The following is a 13,468-nucleotide window of genomic DNA, read 5'->3' on the forward strand; positions in this document are numbered from 1 at the left end:
GCGCGCGCACGCGAGTGGGCGTGGGAGGCAGGGGCGCTGCGAGCGCGCGGCGTGCACGCGCGCTCCCACCGCGCGCCCTCCCTCTCCGGCCGGCCCGGCCCCGGCGCGCGTCACGAGGGGCGGGCTAGTGAGCGGGCGGGCGGGAGGAGGGAGGGAGAGAGGGAGGGAGGAGGAGGAAGGGGGTGGGGCCGCGGGACCGGAGGGGCCCGAGCGGCGGCTGCGGAGCCTGAGCCGGAGCTGGGCGAAGGCGGCCGCTGTCCTGGCGGCGGCGGCGGCGACAGCAGCGGGAGAAGATGGTGGCGCTGGAGGTAGGGGCGGCTGGAACGGAGCTTTATTCCCAGGCTTGGCACCAACGCTGTCACTAGCGCCGCCTGCTCCCACGGGCCCGCGAACCCAGCTGTCAGGCAAGGTACACGGCCAGGGTGGGGTGGGGTGGGTGGAGGGGTGCCTAGCGCTGATGCCGCCGCCGACGGAGCCCTGGTCCTCGCCGAAGGCGCCCCCGGCACGAGAGGGGCTGCGTGGAATAATAGTTTGGGTGAGCGGGGACAGCAGGCGACATCCAGAGGGCAGTGTCTTAGCCATCGAGCCAGCCGGGCGGGGGAGGGGGGGTTGAGGGGAGAGACGCCTGATGCCCAGAGAGATGCACGCTGAGATACCGGGCACATGAGGGGCAACGACAGTCATGGCAGGAGTCTGTGTGTGTGTGTGTGTGTAAAATGTACAGCAGAGAGAATGGGGGTGGCGAACTGGAGGTGCTGGAGGATGACATTTCCAGGAATTCCCGCTAGGATCCCTCATCTCTTGGCTGACGCTCTCTGGGAGAAAGTGTGATGATGGAAACGGTGAAGTGGGCAGGATGCACTTGGTGTATGAAGTGTGGAGAGAAGGGTAGGGGGCGGGCTTGTAAAATCCCGTGCGTGCAAGTGTGTGTATGTGTGTACGAGTGTGATTGCACCCACGTTTCCTAAACTGCACCCGAAGCCCAGAGATCTGCTGGTGCCGTGTCACCGGCCAAGACTGGTACAGTGTTTGTTATTTTGACCCTGAAACTCAGTACAGTCTCTGTTCTGTTTCTGCTCATGGATGGCCCTGGTGTGGGGATTCTCGCTTCCCCTTTCTCCAGCCTCTTGACATGGGATGTGGAAGTGTGCGTGTCACTTTGGGGCACATGGCAGGGAAAGAGGATAATGGTTACACCCTCTGGGCTTGCTAGCATCCCCGCTTTTGAAAGCAGCTTCCGCCAGTGACACTTCTCTCTTAAGCTTGGGTTCTTGGGGTCTTGGACATCCTGACTCTGCATTTTCTATTGTTTCTCTCTAGTCTGACCTGAAGGAGAAGGGTCTTTAATGGCCCCATTCCTCTCTCCATCCCCACAACTCTGAATGCCAAGGTCCAACTAGACCTTCTCCTTTGACAGTTATGCATCAGGGTCCTTGTGGCTCAAGGGTGGGTGGTCGTTGTTTTGGTTCTTTTAGAAAGAGCTCTGGAAGGGTGTATAGAAAGATAGCTGGGGAGAGGGGGGAGAGAATATTTAAAAAGAAGGAAAAGATCATGCTGAGAAATGTTTGGTACCCTTTTGGTCAGCCTCACATAGCCAGGGCGTTTTCCTTAGGAAACTGGATACTTTATTTCTGCTGCTCCCACTCTCCCAGGCTTCACAATGGCTAGGTGGTGCTGTGTATCCTTCCAGAGCTGAAATCCCTAAGGACCCAAATGGGGTGATGGGGTCCCAGGTCAATGAAGCCCCTGCTTTCCTAACTGATGTAGCCCACTGGGAGGGAATTTAGGAAATGCCAGGCTGATAATAACTCACTCAGCGGGAGCCAGGAGACAGAAATGCACCCAGTGTCTGGAGCTGTTTAATTGCCTCTGCATGATAAAGATAAGCTTGTGTGGGGATGGGTAGAGAGAGATAGGCAGGCATATGGCATATGCTTGTGTGTCCACTGCAGTTCGACTCACCGGTGCCTGTACTTCCGTGGGATTCACACCTTTACACTTAGCATCGTGATACATCTTTATTGAAATATTGTCTGACTAGATGAGCCTGCTTGGAACATAACTCTAGTCATAATATCTTAAATTCTGCTGCATTGCTGGCAGAATCCAAACTGGCTGTCCCAGTCCTCTTTGAAAAGCCTTCATCGGTCAGGGCTGTACAAGTCAATACAAGCATATTGGCATCTGAGGTTTCTTTCTTTCTTTTTCAGGATTTTGTTTTGCTTTTTTTTGGCAAAGGTAGCATGCTATTGTTGCTGTATTGAAAATAATAATAATAAAACCAGGGCTACCCCCTTATGCTTTTTTCTTTACATTTATCTTTTCTTAATGAATGATGATCTATGTAGACCAGGTGCCCTGGAAGCCATCAACACAAAGTAAATTTCCCCATGTCTTTCCAGGCAGGCTTTTTAAATTTTTAATATGAGATTGTTGGATCACATCCACGATTTAGGGATAGATTTATAAAAAATGAATATTGAACCTTAGTCCTTTACTCTTGCTCTGCCAAATCTATTTCTGAGAAAAGTACTTAGGGAATTTTTAAAACGTTCTGAGAGGTTTTGGTTTACCAAAAAAAAAAAAAAGTTTTAAAATCCAAAGGTGTAAATATCTTACAAGAAAGTTTAAGGATATTAGGAATTACCAAGGTATATAAACTCTGGTTAGAGAAAGGGGAATTATACAACAGCCTGATGATTTGGAAATTAATGACTTCCTCTCTAATGTAAATACGGTCATTTTTAAACGTAATACTTGGCATTTCCCAAGACTGGATTGGTAAGGTTAATGACACAGCTCGAATCCTGTAATTAGGCCTGGTGAGTGGTAGTACCTTTGCTGTAGCCTGCAGCAACCATTTGTTTTGTATGGATGGCTTTCCTTCACTTAAAACCACATTAAAGCTTTTCTTTTTCTTTATCGGGTCTCTTAAAGATGTTTGTTTTTCAGAAAACTTGGGAGCAAAAGACAATGGCAAATTGACCTATGAGGCCAAAAGAAATAAACCGTGATACCATTTGGGAAGATAAGACTTTTATCCTACAAGGAAAAAATAGTTGTTGCTAAAATTGAGAGAATTTCAGGCACTAAAATCCAGAATTAACCCTTTGGGTTATTTACAAATATTTATGAGTTGCCTCACTGGCTCAGGCAGTGTATACCTTTGGATTAGAGGTGGGGGATGTTGGAAGGGTCGGAGCTTCAAAGAATAAGGAGACTTAAGTTTCTGCCCACAGCAAGTTCATGGCCTAGGAAGAGAGCAGAGGCATGTGCTTAACTGTAAAGATGGTGGGAAGTGGTAAGTGCTGGAAAAGCTGTATTCCTTTCATGCTGTGGGAGTTCACCTGGAACATCAGAGAAGGTTTTGCTGAAGGGCTGGCACTTGAGCTGAGATTTATACAGGTGGCATTTAGGCTGGAAGGGTAGGAAGGGTGTGCTTGGGGGGAGGAACAGCATAGCAGAGGCCTGGTAGTGGGAAAGTGTGTGCATGCACAGCGAACAAGGAATGGTTCACTTTGGCTGGGACACAGGGAATGCCAAGAGATGTAAGGGGAGATCAGATGAGAAGGATAGGTTTTGCCAAGGTCGTGGAGCAACTTGTATGCCAAGATGAAGAGTGGATTTCATTCAGCAAGTAGTGGGGATCTGAGGAGAAGGAAGGTTGACATGATCAGAATTATGCTTTGGGCAATACTCTTGTAGCATAGTGTTGGAAAAGCATGCAGTAGGGAGACCAGATAGACCCTACTGTTAAATTAGGGGTAAGGAGAAATGAGGTAGTGGGAGTGCAGAGAAGGGGTCAGCCCAAGACAGGGGTTGCAGGCATAATCTAAGGAACTTGAACACTGGTTGGAAATAGGGAGAAAGGAAGCAGGGAAGCCAAACGTCAGGCTCAACTGAGAGAATGGTTGGGTCATTGTCAGAAAGCAGGTGCACAGAAGGATGAGGAGGAGGAGAACAAAATGCTTCATTTGGGACATGCCAGCTTTGTCCAAGAGAAGGGATGAGAATACAGGTGTAGGGCTTCAGAGAGAGGTCAGAGTTACAAAGAGAGATTTGTAAGTCATCTACTTAGCAATTTTGATGTTCCAGGAATGGCCAGTAAAGAAAATGAGAGAGAAGAAGCGGGGGGCAAGGGTAGGATGCTTGGGGAATATGTAGATGTAGGAGTTGAAAAGAAAGAAGAGAATAAGAACAATAGTAAGCAAGGGGCAGTTGGAGAAAATGGTGGGCATAGAGGAGAACACTCGTGCCGTGGAAGTGAGGAACAGCCCCCATTCATACAGCACTGCCCCATGGTGAGGGACAACCAATGAAGAACCATCAGATTTGACTCCTGGCTTTCCTTGGTTATCTTTGAGGTGGGTGCAAATGGCAGCTAGGCTGTAAGGGGTTGGGGGAGAGGGCTGGTGAAAAACAGAAGCAGTGAGGACAGTCTTCCTTTTCAATAAATGAAGTGGTAAAGGAGAAGGAGAGAGGGTATGATATACCAAAGGAACGGGAAAGTAGAGGGCAGGTAATGGTTTTAATATAGGAAGACTTGAGCCTACCTTATAAGCCGAGGAGAAGAATCCATTAAAGGGAAGAGAGATTAAAAATGTAAAAACCCACGAGTCGATTCTGACTTACAGTTGAATCACTATGTGTGCAGAGTAGAACTGCTCCATAGGGTTTTCAAGTCTGTGATCTTTCAGAAGCAGATCACCAGGCCTATCTTCCGAGGTACCCCTAGGTGGGTTTGAACCACCAACCTTTAGGCTAGTAGTGGAGTATTTAGCTATTTGTTCCACTCAGCCACCCGGGGACTCCTAAGCTAGGTCTAAACCAAAAAGAAAACCTGTTGCCATTGACTCGATTCTAACTTACAGTGACCCAATAGGATAGAGTAGAACTGCCCCATAGGTTTCCAAGCCTATAAATCTTTATGGAAGCAGACTGATACATCTTTCTCCCATGGGGCGACTGATGGGTTTGAACCTCTGACCTATTGGTTAGCAGTCGAATGCTTTAAACCACTGCTCCACCAGGGCTGGCGAAGATGTAAGGGAGGGGCTGAATTGATGGACTGAAGTCCCCAAGAAGATGAGAGGATCCTGGGTGAAGGCAGAGAGGAAAGACTCTTGTAACAGAAACAGGAATTTTGAAGTGGAGAGAAAGGAATTTGGCCATAGTCTTCTAAGTCAAGTCAAAAGAGAGGAGGGTAGGCTGAGGCCAGGAGTAGTATAAGAAGGACTTGGGAGTGTGCACTGTAGAAATGTAACAGTGAGTCAGTGAGGGGTGAATGAAGATTGTCACCCAACTATAAGAGCCTGCTGCGTTTGGAGAGCCTGACCTTGTGGTAGAACAAATTAGCTCTGTGTAATTAGTTTGACAATTACTTATGTGATTTTAGTAATAGTAAGCATTTAATGTTGCTAAATAGAGTTGTTCCTCCTACCCCCTAATTCAGTGAAAAGAGAAAAATGTTTACCTTTAAATTATCTGAATAAAAGACTCCACCTGAAATATTTTCTGTGAACGTTCTCTTTCAGGAATCTCTAACTTAAGCATATAAAGCAGATAGTGAAATAATGGAAAACTATATTTTCAAAAACATGACCTTTCCCTGTCATTAATGGCAAGATATGGCTTTACAGTAAAGTGTAAAGGTGAGTTTTCAGAAGTTAAAGTCAAATATAGCACTTCACCCAACACCACCCCCAACAACACATCATAAGCACTCAATCAATATTTATTGCATGAAAATGTACACAAGTTAGTTTTTTTAATAAGCTAGAAATGCGGCTGTTGTTGTTGTTAGCCGTTGAGTGGATTCCAACTCATGGTGACCCCACATGTGCAGAGTAGGACGGCTCCATAGGGTTTCCAAGTCTGTGATCTTTCAGAAGCAGATCACCAGGCCTGTCTTCCGAGGCACCTTTGGGTGGGTTTAAACCACCAAGCTTTAGGCTAATAGTGGGGTGCTTAACCATTGGTACCACCTAGGGACTTCTAAGCTAAGGATATTATTTAAGATACAAAAATTCAAAGTTTCTTATTTACAAATAAGATATTGAATGAGTTGCTTTTTATGGCCTTTGTAAGGTTATGGTAGAATATCAAAGCTTTAAAAAAAAAAATTTTTTTCCAGAAAATAATTGTGTGCTCTTTAGACCCTTGAGTTATGGGGTTGTGTCATGATTCCACATGTGTTTATGGAACCTCTTCTGTGGTGAGTGATGATTTTGAGGTCTTCACAATGAAATCATTTCATTATTCCTTCAACAAATATTCATTGAGCACCTGTGCTAGGCCAGACACTACAGGTGCCTTGGAAGAAACACCTGACAATCTGGTTCCCAAAAAGTAAAAAAAGAAAAAAGTTGGGTTGGGGGGTAAGTCCTACTAACACAAAGCTTTTAGTGGGAGGAGATTAAAGCAAATGTATAGTATATCAGGTGCTAAGGTGCTAAATATATAATATGTCAGGTGCTTCTTCAGTGCTAAAAGAAGACTAAAGCAGAGGAAGTGGATAGAGCGTGACTATGTGTGTATGTATGTATATGGTATTTTTTATCAAATGGTCAGGGAAGGCCTTGAGTAGAGAGAGATTAAAGAAAGACGTGAAGGAGTAAGCCATGCAGATATTTAGGGAAAGGGCCTTCTAGGCAGAGAGAATACCAGAAGCAAAGGCCCTGAGGTGGGAATATGCTTGACATGTTCAAGAAACACCAGGGAAGCCTCCTTGGTTTCCTCGCTTCATCTGACCGTGTGGTATCACACCTGAGAGATGGAGCGGTCACTCAGGAACATGACAATATAATGCTTTCCTGTTGGTGTTAAGTCAGTCATCCATAAGGCAGTATCACCACATACCATGTTTGATCTGACCTGAGTCAGGGCGGAGTTTATAAAAAGGTGAATGTCCTCAATCAAATGTAAAATTGGAAAATCGGAAGAGTGACCCTGTCTGGGTAGTGATGAGATACTATTATTTTTAGTTGCTGTTAAGTCATTCCCAACTCATGGCAACCCTATGGAAACAGATCTCCAGGCCTGTCTTCCAACATGCAACCGGATGGGTTCGAACCAACAATTTTCAGCTAGTAGTCAGTAGGAAGTAGTCCAAGTAGTCCAAGTTGGAAGTAGTCCATGGAAGAGGGAACTACCATATCCCTCTTCTGGGGTCTGTATCATCTTTGATTTTAGGATTTCTTTTCTTCCTCCATGTTTTATATTCCCTCAATGAGTGTAAGGTCCTTGGGGCTAGAACTATGTTTTGTTCATCTGAGTATACCCTACAACATGCAGAAAAACACTCTGAATTAGTACCAGGACTGGTTGCCACTGAGTCAGTTCTGACTCATGGCAACCTCATGTGTATCAGAGTAGGACTGTGCTCCATATGATTTTCAGGGGCTGATTTTTTTTTTTTTGAAGTAAATTGTGAGGTGTTTCTCCCTCTAGGTGGACTTGAACCTCCAACCTTTCAGTTAGCAGCCAAGCACCTTAACCATTGCCCCACCCTGGGAATCCACCATGTGCTTCTTGGAAACCCTATGGAGCAGTTCTACTCCATCCTGTAGGGTCACTATGAGTTGGAATCAACGGCAATGGGTTTGGGTTTTTTTTTTTTTTCCGAGGGGGGGACTCCTTGCATTAGTCAAAAAAACCAAACCAGTTGCCATTGAGTCAATTCCAATTCATGGTGACCCCATATGTTCCAGTGTAGAACTGCACTCCATAGGATTTTTAGCGATTGCTCTTTTGGAAGTAGATTGCCAGGCCTTTCTTCCATGGTGCCTATGGGTGGATTCTAACCACCAAGTTTTGGGTTAGTAACCTAGCACTTACCATTTACACCACACAGGGACTCCTTACATTAGTAGGTGATACATTAAATACTCATTGAAAGAATAAATCAGGCATTGCCAAAGATTTAACTAATTTGGGTGTAAAGAATGAGGTTAAAGCTCGTTTACCTTGACTTCTGCAGACAGCTATTTTCAAAGAGGACACACAATTGCCAATGATGTGAAATTAATTTATGTGTGCAGATCCTGAGACAAGAATTTGGATCCAGGTAGCTTATTTGGGATCCCAAGCACAGGTAAGACAGTAGAGAAAATGAAATAGGAACACCAGAAAGAGGCTGATCACGGTGCAAGTGGCAGCCATTTTGTGGGCAACTGAGGCTCAGTCCTGCTGGGGAGCCTGAGATATCGCATAGAATGCTCCTTAGAATTGTCTACCAAGGAATGAGAAAACCGGGGTACTTATCCACCAATTCATGTCCCTCATTGGTTGAGGTTTACCCCTGGAGGCATTAAATCCCCAGCACTTCAAGGCTGCAGTTAGCAAGCTACAGAGGCACCAGAGAAAGCCCTCAGGGAAAGCAGAGCAGCAGAGTGGGGTGGAGGTGGGAAGCTGTCAGTGAGTATGGGAACTGTCCATCTCAGCAATAGGTGACCTCAAAATGGGGCTGCGGGGACATGGGACAGGGCGTCAACAGCATCTGTTCCACATGGCAAAAGAGATATTGTAAAGATTTTTTTTTAACAGATAGGAGTTGGTTTGATAGCAGTTGCCAGTATTTTAATTTAGGGAGTTTAATATATTGCAACAGTTGCCTGCCATTCAGTTGACTCAAAGCCAGCTATTGACAACTCTTAGTTACTGCATATGCCCATGTATAAAGTACCCTCGATTATAAGGTGGCCCTAATCTTCCAGTAAGAATGTTTGATAAAAGGTTTGAGGTCAGTTTGAATACGCACGTTTTAGGAATATAGGCGAAGAGTAAAATATTTACTTATATTTCCTCTATTATTTTGCTTGCATATATTTAAAATCACATTATATAAAATTGATAATTTAGGAATGCAACATCCATTCTCACATTTTATGAAATCAGTTTATGCAAACACTTCTCATGCTTCTTTGACTTCAGAGTCTTTGTCACTATTAAGGCCACTTTTGGCATCAAAGCCTATTCCTGTCTAACTTGTTTGGCATATAGTGCTTCTTTTGAATCTCTGTGTGATGCTGCCACTACAAATTTATTTCAAGCTCTGTGTGCTCATTCACATAAGAACATCAATTTTCTTTCGTTCTTTCTTCCTATAGGTGTGTATTCATGATCTCCACAACCTAACCACTCTGTGTGGCTTGTAGAAGGACATCCAACACAGCCAATTGTGCAACCCCTTCCCAGGAATATTTACTTAAAAAATTGATGTTGAAATCTTGGCCTCCTTTAGTCATTTGTTCATACTTCCATCCTATTTCAATCATTTGATCTCCATAAACATCCCAACCTAGTATTGATTGAGGTTGTTTCAGGCTCTTTTCTCCAAACAGTTCCTAGCAACCTCATGAAAAGTACACCCCTTTTCATGAAGTCTGGGGTCTTACCAGGTAATACATATATATTAGACATGACTTCTCCTTTTAAAATCTGTTGCCATTCATCTAACAGTGATGAGTTGCTTAATTTTCAGTTCTTGCTCTTTGAAAGAGAAAAGGCTTTTTACTTTTTGGCGTTCAGAAGAAAGGAATCAAGAGAATGTCCTGTAATTTTGGAGGCTTTGCAAGGGATTCAAACGTAAACTGACTTCCTGTCTTCTGAAATATAATTTTTGGGGGAATGGAAATCTCATCTTACTTTTGTATATGTAATTTCATTGTGGGGTTTGGTTATCAGGGTATGGTGGCGGTAAAACAATCCTTGCCCACTAAATTTCCTCTTTAGCCCCCTTCTCTTGTGCTCCATGGTTGATGAGTATATAATTAGTGGGAAAACCATAGCAATGATTTATTTCATAAAGAAGTTGTCGATGTGCCATCAATCCAAATGATGTAATCATTTATGTTCCTGACTTTTGGTAAATTTGTATTTCAAAGTCAATTCTGTATTCATTAGCAGGTGCACCTCACTTTAAAGAAGAGCTGTACTTGACAAGTTGTACATAAATCCTTTTTTTCTTTTTAACTGTTGTATATTTTGAATCGACTCGACGGCACTGGGTTATATTTTAAATGCAGGAGAGTTTACGATTTAAAGAAATTCCACTTAGATGGAATAATTGTCCCCTAAGTTGGCCAGTCAATAAATTAGGATTTTATATTGGATTTCCCTAAAGTGGATCACATTCTATTGCAGTGACTTTTAAACTTTTTTGGCCCTAAGAATAAAATTCACGTCATAGCCCTGCAATATAGATGAGTGTGTGTAAATATACATAAACCAAAAACCAAACCAAACCCAGTGCCGTCGACTCGATTCCGACTCATAGCGACCCTATAGCACATACATAAATTTCACTGAAGCAAAAGTTTCACTTAACGATGCTTGTTCTTTATTACGTGTGTGTTATAGCTTGAATTGTGTCCCCCGCCCCCCCACAAAATGTATTGTAAATCCTAACCTTTTTGCCTATGGTTATAATCCCATTTGGGACTGGGTTGTCTTTGTTGTGTTAACGAGGCAGGATTAATGTAGGGTATTTTGTGAGTCAATCTCTGTTGAGATATCAAAGAGATTAAATAAGCAAGGAAAGAAGCAGAGATGGAGGAAGACAAATGCCAAGCCACATGAAGATGGCTCAGGCGCAGAAACTCAGACAAGGAACTTCCTCCAGAGCAGACAGACAAAGCCTTCCCCTAGAGCCAGCACCCTGAATTTGGACTTTAGCCTCCTTAACTAGAAAATACATTTCTCTTTGATAAAGCCACCCATTTATGGTATTTCTGTTACAGCAGCACTAGATAACTAAGACAGTGTGATATACTCTGATGTTTTCTATTCCCTTCTGTTCTTTTCTATGTTTCCCAAAATGCTGGTTGCCAACCCACCAAACTGATTTCAACACTGATGGGTCCTAACATACCTTTTAAACACACTGCTTTATTGTATTACATCCATCAGGAGAGTCCCTTTTTCATTTGTCTTAAATCACTAGCATATTTGGATATTTGCTGGTGTGGGTATATGATGTCATAATAATCTTAAAGGGCAACTTTATTTTTGAGTAGGCATTTTATTTCCAAAAGAAGAAAATATTAGCAGGGAAAATGGGAAGGGACATAAGGTGAATGGATTGGTTCTTAAATCTAGTGGCTTTCCTGGGGTGTGTAAGACATGCCAAGTCACTGGGCCCCCACCTCTTTGCTGGAATGATTACTCACAGGTCCGGCCGAGCGCTTCTCACAGTTCTTTCTCCCTTCCTGTCTCTCTCTACAGCCACCGCCCTCAAGCCCCCAGAGCTCTACATGTTCAGTCCAATTACTTAATTTCAACCTCATCCATTTCTTCCCAGATGCGAAAATAGTTTTTATACCCAGTTCTCTTCCGAATAACTTGAAAATCTTTTTCAAGTTAAAAAAAGAATCTTTTTTTTTTTCTTTTCCTGAGCAAATACCTCGGGGAGTTTTGTCCTAGAGGAGCTAGAGTTTTTTCCATAGATGAAATGTTTCCATAGTGTGAGGTAGTATGAAAGTCTAGCCTGATTGTATGTTCAGCTGTGGTTGCATCCTTTATGGCTCTGTTTGTCTATTGTACATACATATTAATTCTTTTTTAGAAAGCTCAGCAGGTTCCCTATCCAGTAAATAAAAACACCCATAATGTAACATTACATCGCCAGGCATTATGCTAAGTACTACACACAGTTAACTCATTTATCCCTCATTGTGTCATTTATGCTTTATAATGACACCAGGAGATAACTTATGTTACAGATAGGGCTTTGGGGCTCCCAGAGATTTGCTCAACGGCTAAGGGACAAGTCTGGGGGTCTTGTCTCAGGTCCAGGGACAGGAACAGGCCCAGCCAGATGTTGGCCCTGAAGTCCCCTTTGTCTCCCACCTGCAGGAGACCCAGGGCCCAGCAGCAGCCTTGTGGACTCTTCCGGGTCTAGCTGGACTCCAGTGTACTAGATGTGCACATCCCAGATGGGGTATCTGTGTGAGTTACTGTTGCATGGAGACCTTGGTGGTTCAGCGGTAGAATTCTCACCTTCTGCATGGGAGACCTGGGTTTGATTCCCAGCCAGTGCACCTCATGCATAGCCACCACCTGTCTGCCAGTGGAGGCTTGTGCGTTGCTATGATGCTGAACAGGTTTCAGCGGAGCTTCCAGCCTAGGATGGACTAGGAAGAAAGGCCTGGCAATCTACTTCTGAAAATCAGCCAGTGAAAATCCTATGGATCACGATGGTCCAGTCCACAGCCGACCAGGGAGATGGCACAGGACCAGGCAGCATGGGGTCACCATGGATCGGAGACCTACTCAGTGACAGCTAACAACAACAACAACTGTTGCACCGACATCTCTCTAGGCTCAGCACTACGGGGTATAAAGGGCCCAGTAGGAGTCACTAACAATGGACACGGTTCTGGGACAGGTGAGCCTCAGTGTCTCCAGCTTAAAAAGGGAATGATGAAACCTGCTCTTCCTTCTCTTCCCACACAGGGCCACTGGAAGGGTCGCTTGAGATATAAAGGGCAATAGAAAAGCAAAGTAAGTGTGTCGCTTTCTTAATAATGCCCCTGGGACAAAGTGATGTCTCCTTTGGGGAGAAGTGATATCTTTGTCTAAACCAGGTGTTGACAAACTTTTTCTGTATAGGACCAACTCCCTCACCAAAAAAAAAAAAAAAACATTGCCATCGAGTTGATTCCGACTCATAACAACCTTATAGTGACCTTACAGGACCAGATAGTAAATATTTAGCTTTTCCGGACCATATGATCTCTGTCCTAACTTCTCAACTCTGCCGTTATGAGGCGAAAGCAGCCATAGGCAATATGTAAGCCAATGAGTATGGCAGCGGCCCAATAAAATTTTATTTATAGACACTGGTTTGAATTTCGTATAATTCTCGCGTCATGAAACATTATTCCTCTTTTGACTTTTTTTCCTCAAACATTTAAAATGCAAAAAAAAAAAATCCTAGCTCATGGGCAGTACAAAGACCAATGGGAGGCTGGATTTGACCTGTAGACCTTAGATTGCTGACCTCTGCGATAAACTCCCACGGCCTTTGTACCACCCGTAGCCAGCAGCCACAGTCCACTTTAGATCCAGCAGTTCATGCTGTCCTTATTGCATTTTTCTCTTGTCCTTCCAAAATATACTCACATTTGTTTCATCTCCTTTAGCACTAGGTAGGATAATAGCATGTGTACTCTATACATACCTTACCTGTTGCCTTCTAGTCGACCCTGACTCATGCCGACCCCATGTGTGTCAGAGTAGAACTGTGCTTCATAGGATTTTCAATGGCTGATTTTTTGGGAAGTAGATTGCCAGGCCTTTCTTCCAAGGAGCTTCTGCATAGATTTGAACCACCAACCTTTTGGTTAGTAGCCGAGCATGTTAACCATTTGTGCCTCCCAGGGACTCCCATTCTATGCATACACACATACTTACATAGTACATGCTGAATAATTATTTGTTGAATAAATGGGCATAAGAAAACCTCTTG

The 13,468-nt window shown here is 44.0% G+C and overlaps 1 protein-coding gene across 8 annotated transcripts in view; it reads left to right on the forward strand.

Annotated features, from left to right (window-relative positions):
• The first annotated feature begins 211 nt into the window (after window positions 1-211).
• Window positions 212-13,468, forward strand: part of APBA1 (amyloid beta precursor protein binding family A member 1) — a 236,980-nt gene continuing 223,723 nt past the window's right edge. For 6 of the 8 annotated variants that reach the window (XM_064291241.1, XM_064291239.1, XM_064291240.1 and 3 more), the window contains exon 1: window positions 212-409. The gene's annotated coding sequence lies outside the window, so the exon portion shown is untranslated. The remainder of the gene's footprint in view (window positions 410-13,468) is intronic. The other 2 variants (XM_064291243.1, XM_064291242.1) reach the window with 2 other exon arrangements.

This window comes from Loxodonta africana, chromosome 9, assembly GCF_030014295.1.
Source record: "Loxodonta africana isolate mLoxAfr1 chromosome 9, mLoxAfr1.hap2, whole genome shotgun sequence".
Classification (NCBI taxonomy): Eukaryota; Metazoa; Chordata; class Mammalia; order Proboscidea; family Elephantidae; genus Loxodonta; species Loxodonta africana.